This window comes from Zootoca vivipara, chromosome 10 (assembly GCF_965207765.1).
Source record: "Zootoca vivipara chromosome 10, rZooViv2.hap1.1, whole genome shotgun sequence".
NCBI classification, from domain to species: Eukaryota; Metazoa; Chordata; class Lepidosauria; order Squamata; family Lacertidae; genus Zootoca; species Zootoca vivipara.
In genome coordinates, this window is record NC_142593.1 from 34,942,240 (window position 1) to 34,954,680 (window position 12,441).

The 12,441-nt window shown below is 40.2% G+C and overlaps 1 long non-coding RNA gene and 1 pseudogene across 1 annotated transcript in view; one reads left to right on the top strand and one right to left on the bottom strand.

The window, feature by feature from the left end:
* Positions 1-9,728: 9,728 nt before the first annotated feature.
* LOC148684430 (uncharacterized) overlaps positions 9,729-12,441 on the bottom strand; it is a 5,112-nt gene continuing 2,399 nt past the window's right edge. The window contains exons 2-3 of the long non-coding RNA XR_015945996.1: positions 11,280-11,372; positions 9,729-11,090 (exon numbers count right to left, since the gene is read on the bottom strand). This is a non-coding gene — a long non-coding RNA (uncharacterized LOC148684430). The remainder of the gene's footprint in view (positions 11,091-11,279; positions 11,373-12,441) is intronic.
* LOC118076994 (actin, cytoplasmic 2 pseudogene) overlaps positions 11,593-12,441 on the top strand; it is a 1,370-nt pseudogene continuing 521 nt past the window's right edge.

The following is a 12,441-nucleotide window of genomic DNA, read 5'->3' on the forward strand; positions in this document are numbered from 1 at the left end:
AAGTTGCGGGCGCACAACCCATCAGAGGAGGGGAAGCACCCCACTGTTGCTGCAACTGCTCCATAAGGCCCAGATCTGCGAACAGCTTGCCTAAAGCAGGCGTCAGGAATTTTTTTCAGCAGGGGGCCGGTCCACTGTCCCTCAGACCTTGTGGGGGGTCGGACAATGTTTTGTTGGGGGGGAATGATGCAAGAGTACCACGAGCCCCGGTGGCTGCTTACCTGTGTCTTGCGAGTGGCAGGGGCTGGTGGCGGCGGGGGGACAATGAGCGGCGCTCGAAAGGGCTCCAGAGAGGGGCTGTTTAAAATGGTGGTCGCTCAAGAGCTGCTACTGCTGGCACCAACAAAGCCCAGCCCCCTTCCTCCTCTAGGCAGGGCGGGGAGAAGCCAGGAGGAGGGAGGGAGGAGGAGGCGTCGCCTTGTGAGGAAGAGGGAAAGAACGCGTGCACTGGCGATCCATGTGGTGATTCCCGGACCATCCGCAGGCCAGATACAGAAGGCAATTGGGCCTGATCTGGCCCACGGGCCTTAGTTTGCCTACTCATGGCCTAAAGGCTAGAAGCGTGTGTGTCCAGAGCACTGTGGAAGCTGCTATAAGTGTGTCTCTTGCCAATAAAGAGTTAACTATCAGATGTGTGTTTTCCTTATCTTGGTTGGGCCATGGCAGTGCATTAGTAGAACTGCAAACTTTAGCATTAAACAAGTACACTGGGGATGTATGGGGAACAGAACTCAGTGCATCACCATCCATTAAAATGATTTAAAATTATTCAGGAAAAAGCAATCACATGTGCAGACCCTAAAGAAATAAGGACACCTGGCAGTTTCCAGTTATAATGACCCATCAAAACAATGATTTACAGAACTTACCCCTTTCCTCCCCCTGTGCACCCCCTAAAACCTATATTAGGGGCTCCCCCAATCCTCTGGAGTGGATTTGAGGAAGGCACATGGGCCATACAGGGGTAGGAGAGGGGGAAAGTTATATTTTATAAGCAAGTAGCAAAGCATGATTTGTGTTTGTTTGGCATTTTCCTTTTTAGTGTGGCGTTGTTGCCAGGAAAATTTGCAATGGGAAAATCTGCTTTTTTCAACAACAACAAAGCCTATAGCATTCACCCAACCTTTTAAAAATATTTTGATTCTGTAAGCTCCTACTAGACATTTCCCCATCTTGATGGAAAATTGTATAATAATGATGTGATAATATTTTGATAATGGTTCTTTTTTATTTTTGGTTCTGTAAACCATTTCTCAAATTCAGCCAGCGCACCCCTTAGGGTTCCGGTTCCACTGTTTACAAAATGTTTTAAGTGCAAAGACTGAGGATTGTCATGATTCATTCCATGCTTGATGTCATATTGGCTCACACAATAGCTGCCTTTGATTATATCTATAAATCTCACCATACCATATTTCATCCATAGAGAGGTCTTATTTGCAATGCTAAATCTGCCATTAAAGATGAATGAAGTCAGTGGTGATATGGATAGACACTTTCAGACTTGACAAAATAAAAGGGTTTGTATACACTATATTTTTTTGCTCTCCAGTGACTCCCAGTCTATAACAATGGTAAATCTTAATATAAAAGAAACCAAGGACTGTGCCCATTAAAGTTCAATCTCATTGCATAAGAGAGCATAGCCACGTGGCATACATCCTTTTGCCTTTGATTCATGCAAAATAGCTAAAGCTAATTTAAGCTTTTCTCGTTTACATATACAACACCAGGTACACTGTTGTTTTTTAAAAAAGAACACCTGCTAACTTACTCAGATATATATAGAAAATGAAATAAGGATGTGTTTCAAAACAAATAAGAATCTAGGAGGAATAGGCGCAACTATTACAAACGAAAGCGCTATTACACACATTTCCTGCCTGTGGGTTTCCCAAAAGCATCTGGTAGGCCACTATAAAAACAGAATGCTGAACTACACAGGCCTTTGGACTGAACCAGAAGGATTCTTCTTATGTTCATCTATTTATCTCTTCTTAAATCACATGCTGCTGCTGAGCATAACATCCTTTAATGAATATCCTGTGTAGATCAAGTCAAATTACATTGTCTCTTTACATCATATTAAGATCTACCATAGTAACTCAGTTTTGGATTTACCATTTTAGTACCCAGTACTATATAAGTCAGTGCAATATAACATTTCAGGTCATGATTCTTCAGGACTTGACAAGAATCACATAATCTTATCTTGCAGATATAGAAGCCACTGACAGTGCTCAATGGGAAACAGGAAGCAACATCAATATATCTTTTGAAGGTTGACCATTCAATTCACAGTAGCGTGCAGATGGGCTTTTAACATATTCATTTTTAAGTTATTTTGGCTCCGGTGTGTTACTGTAATAGAGAATATTCCATATTCTACATTCTGAAGTTGACAACAAATAAAATATTAAAGAACATTTCCTTATAATAATATGATATTAACAACTGCACACATTTTGTATGTATACATGTAAGCTATTTCATAAGCAAAGCTGTTACCTCTCTTGAATATATATTTAACAGGCACCAGCTAATAAATGAATGTGGGGTGGTTAATCAACTTAAAATATTTTCTCATCTTTCAGTCCTTTTTTTAAGACAGAGGATGCAAACCCTCAAACATGATTGGTTCATAACCTCCATTCTTCCCAATACAAACTGGAACACAAACAAGTACTTCACACTCAAATGAATGGAGGATGCACAGCAAACGGCACTTAATGAATTGCACTTGTATTTTTTTCTTGTGGCTATTTTAAAATAATTAACTACCTAAATGCCATGTTTGCCTTTGACAACTTGACCCTTGGCCATTAAATAATAAAGCAAGCATTATCTTCATTTTTATTCTAATTTTCTCTGCAGATAACCTGATTGGTGTGGTATTGAACAAAGCCGTCTTGAAAGCATAAGGGTATCAGTAGCCATCTGTGTGGGTTTGACTGATCACATGCTTGAATGCAAAGTTTAAATACTGGCAAAATGATTCCTCCCTTTTTGGCTACATGAAATCTGTGCAAAAGACTGTCTACCCAGGCTGATATTTTCTAGCAAAGAAACAACTTCTGCCAGTGCTTAGAAGACACGAACATGTTGCTAATTTCGTACATACAGGGGATGCAGTCCAGTTTCTGTATGAACCACTCAAGTTAATGCTGTTCTAATGTCATGTGATGCCCAGAAAACAATGAATAAATTAATAAAATTGATAAGAAATAATAGAGTCTGTGTCTACTTAAGCAGACCCACTGAAATTAATAGGCATGGTAAAGATAAAGGTAAAGGGACCCCTGACCCTTACCATAGGCATGGTAACTTAGGGCTATTAATGTCAATGGGTCTAACTCTGAGTAGAATTTTGTTGGATACCTCACTAGAAATCTGCAGCAAAAGAGATGGCAGTTTATTTTGAATCGGTGTATGAAACAGACCTCCTCTCCCCTCCTTCATATAGCTCCACCCATCCTGACAGGCTATTAAGGTTTTGTTTTCTAAAAGCCCTCTTGGCTATTAAGGTTTTGTTTTCTAAAAGCCCTCTTGGCCTGTCCCCCAACCCTCAGATTCCCAAGCATCCACTAGAGATGGGGAAGAAATTCAATTTTCCACTTGCATTTAAAGGAAAACTGAGCAAATCCACATTTTCTGGAACAATATGCAAAACGATACACAATTATCCTTTGAAATTTGCACGCATCCAAATTTTGCAATGCAGTTCTCCAGCCGTGCAATATGTTCAAGAATGCACAGCTCTACCTCCTCAGGATGAAGGGTTGCTGTAAATCTAGTGTTAGGACTTCCTGTACCAGCATTACAAACTAGGCTTGGCTGCTTGTTCCTCTTGTTTTATGGCATTAAAATTCTTACAGCAGTCCAAATTAAGAGTGATTACATATGTGATCGAAACATATCCCTGAGTGGACAGGAATTGAAGCTTGGGAGAGCACCCTAAAAAACTCACAAATGCAGGGTGTTCAAGTGTGTAAGTGTTGCTTCCAATTGCAAAGAAATTGTTTTTTTTAAAAAAAATGTGTATGCAGAATTAGGATGACCTCAAGGATGCAGAGTTTTTAAAAGGTGGCTCTTGTTTTTTTACTTTGGCTTTTGACAGTCTGTGAACATTTTTCTTTTCTCTTTCATCCTGTTCCCTTTTTCTCCTCATCAGGATGACTAAAGGGCTAAAGTTTTAGTGGAAGAGTGCATGAATAAGAATGAGAAGTATACATGGCACTTCAAAAATGCTTTTCTAAGGCTAGAAGGCTGACCTTTAGCCATCAAAGACTTCTAAAAGGACTAAAGTACACATTTAATGGAAGTGGAGCAATAATGGGGCCCCACTACAGCTAGTTTTACAGTAATGCTGTTACTTAAGTATTTATAGGTTTCTCAAACAGCTAAGAAGAGGGAAAAGGTGCATTTAAGGGAACTGGCTAGTCAGCAACAGAGTAAATATACTATAGATTACAATAAAACAAAATGAAGCACAGAGATGTTTCCCCCCTGTGGCATATTCTCCATGCACATTCCTCTTTGCTGTTAAAAGCCATGACCCAGAGAGCTGTGAGTGAGGGGAAAATAACCTTGTACATTCACAGAATTGTAGAGTTGGAAGGGACCCCGAGGATCATCTAGTCCACCCCCTGCAATGCAAGAATATGCAGCTGTCCCATATGGGAATCAAACCTGCAACCTTGGAATTATCAGCATCACACTGTAACCAACTATCCCTACAAGGTGTAGTGAGGGCCGCTAAGTTAGATGGCTTTTTAAAAAGCTATACAGGTGCATGGAGAATAAGGCTGTCCACAACTATTAGCAATGCCAGCTACATGGTGGCTCTAAGTGCAGAGGCAGTATACCTCTGAAAACAAAATGCTGGAGTGGTAGATATTTGAAGTGCAGGAACTCATCACGATGGCAGCTACAGCCACACCCCATACACATCCATAATATGTAATATACACACATACAGTAGGCCGTCGACTTGCATGTATTTAACTTGTGCATTCAGTTTTACATGCTAGGTGTGTATAGTTTTTTCTTGTTTCCTTATGAAGCCAAACTCTATTATGTTATTTTTCAGCCTTTGTATCTCTTCATCTGGATTCTATACAGTACACTGCATCCTGGATTCATCTCCCAACTCTCCCCTGAGCTCTTCCTCTGGTCCTCTACTTGGATAGGTAGCTATAATCTTTTTGTTCCTCTTTCTTAACCTTTAGAATAAATTGCTGGTTGAAATTCTAGGTGGTAAATCAAAGTAGACTCAAATAACAGTTAAGATTGCTGCTAGTTTTACATACCATAATAATTGTTTGTAATAGTCATTTATCTGATATTTCACAATTTTTTAGAGTTAAGTTAAAAGCTAAATTGTAGTTAATCTCAATGTTAAGCAATATGATCTTTGCATAGAACAGCTAACAGCTATTCCATCTCATGCCTTAATATTGCATATTCATATTCTGCTTTGTCATGTAATCAGTATATTTTATATTTGCCTGCATGTAGTGTTCCTTATACTTTTCCTTCTCCAATGTTCATTTCACATTCTTTGTGCATTATAGTTGCACCTTTCATAACTGAAGTACATTCACTGCTTTTGTGCTACTGCATTTAAAATACTTTTTTCAAACTGATTTCAGCTATTGGTCATTTCTGGTCACAACCTTCTTGCCCTCTGGAGCAAATTAAGGACCTCATTTTCATGTGCAACTCCTGGGAGGGGGACACACCAGGCCAATATTGCCTTACTGCCCTTTGGTGGTTTTCGGGAGGGACTTGACCAGCTAATGTGGGAAGCAGAATAGACTTTGGGTCCAATCTAGCAGAACTTTTCTTAGGTTATAAATGCATATGCACAAATATTAGCATGAGAAAGCCATATCAGTTTGACAGAAGAAATCCATTTGCCACATTAGGAATAATGAAAAAAATGTGAAAGGCACCAAAACTTACTTTCAGGAGGAAGCCCAGCTAGGGCCTCTGACATTAGGAAGAAATGTATATTTGAAAAACACTAAAACTCTCTACTCAAGCTATAGATATTTCTGCCATGTGTTAAGATAAACAAAGTAGTCTTCCTAACCAACATTTGTGGATTTTCTTTTAGATCCTCTCCACCTTTGGTGTTATCTGATATTTTCCCACCTGCCTATTTTTGAATGCATTATATGAATACTGCGTTACCCAGTGCTGAATAGAGCTTAGTTGTTGGTTATGCCCTCCTGTATATGTCTAGTAAGAATTCCCATTAACTGCAATGGGACCCACTTTCACATAGGTGTTTATAGAATTGAAACCCCTCTGTAATTTGGTTTTCAGAAGAACCTAAACTAGGAGCTCAGATTGTGCAGAGAAGTGCATAGGAGGGGCTTCAGCACGGCACATCATTTAGTCAGAAACACAAATCAGTTTCTTTAGGGCAGGGGTCAGCAAACTAAGGCCCATAGGCCAGAAGCGGCCCGCAGAAGTCGTTTGAACGGCCCACAAGCTGCCCCCCAACTGAGCTGCCTGCTCACACATTGTGCTAAACCGGTGCAGTGCAGCGCGCGGACTCACTTCTGCGGTGCCGAAAATTGTGTCTGCGCAGATGCAGATACTGATACTGAAAATCACGTCTACGCAGATGCTGAAAATCGTGGGCAAGCACGCTCACACGCAATCCGGCCCACAGAGGGATCTCCGCGGGACCGATCCGGCCCAGACAAGATAAACCTTGCTGATCCCTGCTTTAGGGTAATCCACACAGTGGGGGTTTTCAATAATTATTTTTTCCAACAACAGACTCCTATAGCATATCAGAAACCTTGCGCCTTGTAGCACAGAGGTTTGCTGTTCAATAAGTTTGGCAGACAGTTGGGCCTGACTTTTAATTTAGTATTATCATAATACCTTGTTGATACTTCAGATGTTCATAGGATTTAATTCCTTTGTATGATACATCAACAGCTTCATTATGAGGGCTAGGGATGTCTTAATATTTAGGATCACCTACTATAAGATTTGTAAAAGAAAGGAAAAGGGATTGTGCAATACAGGTTTAAAGAAATTTAGTAAATAGAATGAAATTCTTCTGCCCAGTTCCATCGCTAGAACGTTGGTGCAATTCCATCTATTTCATCAGAGTTGTGCCAACATACACTGGTGATTAATTTCACTACTTACCCTGCTGAAAGCTGCAATGCTTCATTTTTTGTACATTAATAATACGCTTGTCATTAGGCCTATTTTACAAAATATATTTTCATTGTTAATATACATTCAAAGTTTTGAAGTATGTGCAGTGGCTCTACTTAAGCCAGTGGCAGGAATGAAAAGATTTACCATTTCCTTTTCTAGAGCCAGAATGTCACTTACAATTTCTAGTCTATTTCCATACTGCTCTATCACATCACCTGGAAAAACAATAGAAAATATTTTCTCAGGGTGGTTCACACTAATAGATATGAGTTTTAAAATAACTCCTGCTTCAGATATTCATACGTAGCCACAAGCCACCACAGGAGAAATTTGGACACCATCACTCTCTGACTCTATCCAGACTAGATAGTGATTCCAGACTAGATAGACCAGCTCTGCATGTATAGTACCGTAGTGACTGAGATTATTGTTACAGGCTTCACTTATTTTAAGTAGGCAGTCATCTGGAACTGATAACTGTTCACTGATTGATGGGTTTGCAGCCTGGCTCTGCGCAGCAGACAAAACTTCTAAAACAGTACAATTCACAATACAAAGCTAAAAGCTCTGCATCTAAACATCTTAAGCTAGCAGCAGGGGAAAGGTCTTTATTTTGACTGTTCATACGTTCTTTCACAAAACAATCTTAAGGGAAGGGGGGATAATTAATCTAAAATCATTTCCATTTTGTGAATCAAAAATATCTTTTTTTCATGTCAGCACTACTAGTTGTTAGCCAGTTGTTCATTATCTGATGGAGATGAGAATGAGTGTTGCTAATGTCACTCCCAGAGCAGAATTATCAAGCTTGCTGCATGAGCTTATCCCTTATCGAAGAGTATGTTTCTGTCTCCCTCAACAGGGAAGAGATAGGTTCCAGCCTAACAGGGTCATCCAGCCACAGAGAAACACTTTTAAATCTAATTGATTTCAGAAGGCAACTTAAGCACACAAATACCCCCTTGCATTCCAGTGCCGAGTGGATCACATAGGTTTGGGCAAAGGGAGGAGAGAGAACCCACCTGTGGGCTACCTCTGGATGCTTCCAGACTGACACTCTTTTCAGGTGGGATTCAATCTCATACCAGCAAATTCAGATTGTGCCGTTAAAGTTGATTGGGCAGTCTTGCTGCACCACACGCATAAGGCAAGTAGAAGATGGCTGTATCTTTCCACTCCTGACACAGCTTTCAGACTGGGAAGAGGGCAGGTGAACAGGCAGCAACAGAAAGGAGGTGGAGAAGCAGGGCCAGGAACCTCAGAGGATTAGAAGTGGGCCACCTGCAAGGCTGTGGGCTTTGACAGGTGCTGACAATGTTAGCCCTGGGTCCCCACCATGGACACCTTAGAGCAGGCATCCCCAAACTTCGGCCCTCCAGATGTTTTGGACTCCAATTCCCATCTTCCCCGACCACTGGTCCTGTTAGCTAGGGATCATGGGAGTTGTAGGCCAAAACATCTGGAGGGCCACAGTTTGGGGATGCCTGCCTTAGAGATAAGGCTCCTAGCCTAGCCTTCTCTCTGACATGCTAGAATGTGTTTTGCAAGTTGCCTTTGTTTAGAATTTTCCCAAATGAAAAAATAATAATAAAGTGCTACAGTCCTGGGAAGGTTGTACAATGAGCATTTTCAGACCCTGTAGATCAGCTCGGATATATAATGAAACAGGGAATGATCTGAAGAAGGTTTAGGCTGTTCTAGTGCTGAAGTTAAGCAGGTGTGGTATTGAGTCGTATCTGAATGAAAACCCCAAAGATTGAAATAAATACATCTGATCTGATCTCCTAACTTGGGGCAGTGCAGTCAAGGGAAGCAAAAATATCACTCATGGATGTACTACCACTATTCAAATATATGGTAAACGATTAAGAAACAGGTCCCCAAATGTAAGTTGGAGTTAAAAGTGGGTCCTGTGTCTGAAAAGGTTGCTGACTACTGACTTAGAGTATGGCTATTGTTGTAATGACCATTGTAAGGCTTTTAAACAAGCAGGTCCTGGGTCTAGATGTATGTGTGAGCCTATTCAAGTCAGATCAGACAATGAGATCAATAATGATTGAAAAAACAGCTGATTCTTCACAGTTAAGGGGATTAGAGCTATAGTAATTCATGGATTACAGACAGCCAAGCATTTCAGAAGCATGTGCAGCAGTATAAAATGGGAGATTATCCCAGTTTGCCTACTTCCCCGAGGATATTTTCATGCTTTCACAAACATTTTATTGGGGGAAAGGATGTTTCAAAGAGAAGCCAATTCATTTTCAGGAGCTGTTGCAAACAAGATCAGCAACAAATAGAGAGCACAGTCCAGACGGTTACACACTTTTAAGTGCTTAAGTCTCTCCCGTTGAAGTAAATGGGGCTTCAGAGGGAGAGATTTACGCACTTAAGTAAAAGTGCCCAACTTTGGCTGGACCCATAAAATCTCCAGAAGTATACACAGAATTGTTTCCGCCAATGAGACTGGAATTTTTGTGAATGTACACTGAAAGAATCCAATATGTATTAAAATTATGGATGCACACACATTTTAATGTTTCCAAAGCCCAGAAATGGCTCGTTTATTATTGAGTACATGCATTTGCGACCCAATTTTCTTCTATTATAAAACTGAAGGTGGCACAGATGAGGTTCCTAGGTGGCCTTCCATCCAGGCACAGATAATACCCGCATGGTTTAAAGAAGGTGACTTTGCTATGTGCTCTCAGACTATGACCTGGAGAACTTAAGGCTAGGATACCTCCAAGCAACCTCTTTCCTCTTGCAGCTGAATAATTTGGTTTCCTCGGCACTCATGGCCACATTACTGTTAACCACCAACTCCCGATTTACCATTGGGTCATCCACTCCACTCACAAAAGAAGATGCAGATGTGGCACAAAACATTCAAATTTCATGCAAATTTGTGCCCCCCTTTTTAGCATGTGGGACAGAACACCCAATCCATGTACAGTGTACTGGGCCCACAAAACCCTCAATCCCATGACTGCTAAGTTTGCTCAAGAGCCTTTAGTGAGGACCTTTGTCGAAAGCTTTTTGAAAGTTCAGCTAAACATCACCATTATCCATGTGCATGTTAACACTCTCAGATAAACTCTACAAATTTAGTGAGACAGGACTTTCCTTTGCAGAAGACTCACTGATTATTCTTCAGCAAGACTTGTCCTTTTTTTTATGTTAATATTTTATTAATTTTCCAACAAAAGGTTAACAAGATTTTGAAACAATAAGGAAAAAGACAAATACAAAAATAGAAAATAGAAAAATACAAAAAAGAAACAAAAAACAAAAACATATATACCATTACCTCTTATCTTCATCACAATGTAAATTGGGACCTCCTTGGGTTCCCATCCCATCCCTGTGGTTCTTATTCACATTTCTAAATAGCAAATTCTACCTTCAAATAATCACCTTTTATAAGAGACTTGTCCTTCTGCATCCTGGATAATATAACTTTAATAATGCTTTCCACTAATTTACCAGGAACAGCCATTAAGCTAACTGGTCTGCAAAACAAATTATGCTCCTGGGCACTCACACATATCAGGAAGAAAAGTGTGCATCCAAAGAACATCAGTCCTCTTTCTATGTATGCAATTGCTGTGGTAACAAGGCTTTGCAGTCTTGGGAATTACTTGAACCAGTTTGGAAGAGGATTCTGGCCATCATCCTAAACTCACCTACTTAAAAGTCCCATGAAAATAAATGCTAAATCAATGTAGAAATCAATACGACATTCACAAGTAAGTGTATTTACGAATGTAGTCTCTGTGTCAATGTTCATCAAAGAGCAAGGCAGGCCTTCCCATTTGTTTAGTTTCTATACTGCAGAATTGCAAGGTTTAAGACCAGGTCAGTCAAAATGCTGGGGATCTGTAAGATGGCCTTTGGAAAGTTTCCTGTGGGTGGATATATTTGAAAAGATTATTCTGAGCTTGCATTTGTTCGATGACAACCATGTAAGCATTTGTTTTTCATCCTACTTCAATTTGCCTTTGAGAACACAGTGTTATTTATGGTTAAAATGTATGTGTTGTTTTTCAAACATGCATTCAAAATAAATTTTAGAGCAAGATAAAAAAACAAACCAATGCAGTGATGGCACCAGAAAAAGTGCAGTGACACAGGAAATGAAAATTTAAATTTCTGAGGTGGTGAGCTTTGTCCCATATGTTCAATTTCTGAAAGAGAAACAACAGTATATTTCACATTAATAGGCAACCATTAAGAAGTCTCTGGTATGTGGATTTGTGCACACTGGGTAGATCCCTAAGCCACCTTGCTCCCCCCCAGGCTTTCAATTCTTAAAACAAATGAACAAACTTATGCCCAAACAACCTTGAAACTTCTAAAAATATCACCACAGATATCTCTGCACTTTTTAGTGACAAAGGCTCCAGAATGTGGGGAGCTGGTTTTGCCAGGAATGATGTCCCTCATGCTGTGTTTTCCCCTCTTTTGTTGGTTGCCCCAGGCCTTGGTGGTGAGGGTAGCAGTCATGAAAGGGAAAAGGAAACCAGATGAATTTAATGCTGTTTGGTGGCCCTTTATTACATATGGCAATACATCAGCACAAATTTGGATATCATGATTATATTTCTGCTCTGAACTTTGTCCTTCAATATCTCAATCTCTTCCAGCCAATTAAAATAGTGGCATTACCCTGATAATATATTATGTAAGGGCCCTGCAAGAACCACACAGAAAATGAAAGAAAAGGGCAACAGTGACTATACATAAACATACCTGTAATAATAAATATGCTTACTTACCTGGTTTCTGATTTGTTTGTTTTTGTCTTTCTTGTTATATTCAATTTCTATTTTGTGCCTATATACAATATGTATACAGTGTAACCTCGGTTGTTGAACACTTCGGAAGCCGAACAATTCGGAACCCGAACGCCGACAACCCAGAAGTGAATGCTTCCGTTTTCGAATGTGCCTTGGAAGTCGAACGGCTTCCAAGGCGCATTTCTCCATTTTTTAAAAGGAATTTGCCGGCTGGCAATTGCACTTCGGTTGTCGAACGTTTCGGAAGTTGAACGGTCTTCCAGAACGGATTGTGTTTAACAACCGAGGTTCCACTGTATCATTGAAAAATAATTTTAATAGAAATTTTAAAAGAGTTATTCTGGCCCTATGGTATTGTCACCAACTGGGGTGACAAGGAAAAGAGCTAGCACCACACCTTCTATGATAAGCTGGGAGTTGCCCCAGAAAAATATATCCTGCTGCTGACAGAGGCTTC